Source organism: Pinus tabuliformis, chromosome J (genome assembly GCF_031772625.1).
Source record: "Pinus tabuliformis cultivar Carrire ecotype Pingquan chromosome J, CPIR1, whole genome shotgun sequence".
NCBI classification, from domain to species: Eukaryota; Viridiplantae; Streptophyta; class Pinopsida; order Pinales; family Pinaceae; genus Pinus; species Pinus tabuliformis.
The window spans coordinates 690,205,342-690,207,430 of NC_142295.1; positions in this window are offsets into that span (position 1 = coordinate 690,205,342).

Sequence of the window (2,089 nt, forward strand, 5' to 3'; positions counted from 1 at the left end):
GGAAGTTGTTGTATTGAAGCAGGATGGTTATCGAACACTTTTTTGGCTTCATCCAGATAGGGACAAAGGTGAATGGGATGATTCCCTTCACATAACCTACATGGAAACTTAACTTCACCCTTCTTTCCATGAACTTTAATAGCACTAGTTGATGGTGTGTCACCAACATGATCTCCAGAAGTTTATGACACAGGATGATGTGAACGAGAAGACCATTCTTCTAAGATTTTAGGAATATCAGGACAATTTTGAAGAAGATGGTCTCCCACACAAAGTTTGCATGGATATCAAAATTTGTGAGGCTTGACGAGTGGTTTCTCATCTATTTTTTCATTCAAAGCAATGGTTGCTTGGTTTTCCCTCTACTGAGCTTGCTTCTTCTTCTTCTTAGCCACCTGGTTACTAGTACCAATACTTTCACAAGGCGAAGAGTGTTATAGAAATTTTTGGGCACTACAACCCCAATCATAAATGTCCATAAACCAAGGGTTCTTAAGTCCCTAAAAGTGTTGTTCCAACCCCTAAAAGAACAAGGTCAGCTGATTACATCATCTCCCAGAAGTTCTCCATGAAAAACTACTCAGAACTGGTCAAAATTGGACCATCTCACCCGCTCCATGGTCAAAGTGTGTTGCATCCCGCCTAAATGCACACGGGAGGTGTGATGCATACTGAAAATACCTTCTATGGGGTGCGATGGGCGAGAGTGGACAAATGGTAGGGTCAATCTGTGAGGTGAAGGATCATGGAATCTTCCAGAAACTTCTCCTGTGACACTTGCCTCTCTGCATTCGCCCAGGGATGAGTAAGAGATCATCAATCTCCAAGTGAAATCAAGAAATATCAGAGAGAGGACACTAATCAAATCTCAAAAGCTAACTCACCCCCCTTGCAAACATCTATATATGGATCCCTCATCTCAGAGATCCAGAGGCTGGAATTTTGTATCTTATAAGGAAGTGCTACTGGTTTCTTGGTGTAACATCATAGTGTTGGGTGATCTAAGCTTTTCATGAGGTGAAGAAGGGCTTTCTTGCTGAGAGGATGACGCTGGGTCAGAACAATTGGTTGTAATCCTCTTTGCTATTCTTGATTATTAATAAAGCTATTCAAGTTTTCCTCCACATTCTTGTATGATTGATGATATATGCATTTGTGTGGTCAATATATCTCTGGTCCTATATTGTTTATGATAGTAGATCTCTGTTCTTGGATAGTGTTATGCTGCTTTGATTCTACAGGTGCTCTTTGAAGCCGGGTAGATGAGGAAGCGAGTAGCAAAGATCTATCAGAAGGGAGAGGAATCAATCAAGGAACCAAGCGCAAGACAGAGGTTGGTCTCCTTTGTTCCCCTCTTATCTACTTCTCATAAAGGAAAATGAAAGTGGTTTTAGTTTGTTTGTTTCTAAGGTAGATACTAGCCTTAGTGGGACTAGCAGCTCTGCATAGACACTAGATTTCTTGATAACAAAATGGAAACTCCGCTGGGGAGCGAATAGATTGTTTGTTTGTCTATATTTATTTGCTTTATAAACTTACAGATGGAGCCTGAAGTCAATCCAGCTAGCCTTCGAACTGCATTTGTTATGAAACTGCAAAGTAGATCAATGTTACTTCAGTCTATCTCTGGGTTTTGTTTATGAACTGAATAATCGATTTACAAGCTCTCTAATTGCCCTTGTGGTGGCTCTAGTAACCTCCTTAGATCTACCCCTGTGATTTATTTACTGATTATCACTTGCTTGGTCTAAATCCCCGGACTATGCTTCAAACTGTGCTCAAGAACTGGATCAAAAGTCTCGCACTGTACCATTGCACCCTCTCTTCAAGGATATTAGTATGCATCACACTTCCCGTGTGCTGTAGGTAGGATGCATACTGGAATCCCTGTGTAACAGGTGCGCTGATCAGAAAGGGCTAATTTTGCCTTCAGACTTTGGTTTTTCCACTCTTTTCATCTCTATTCAGGAGTTTTGCTGTCTGTAGTCAGTATACCTCTGTTGGAAACCCCCTTCCTTGCCATTATTCTGCCTCCATTATTCAAAGAACTATAAATGTTTTTATGTATTGTGATCCATTTTCAGTTCTC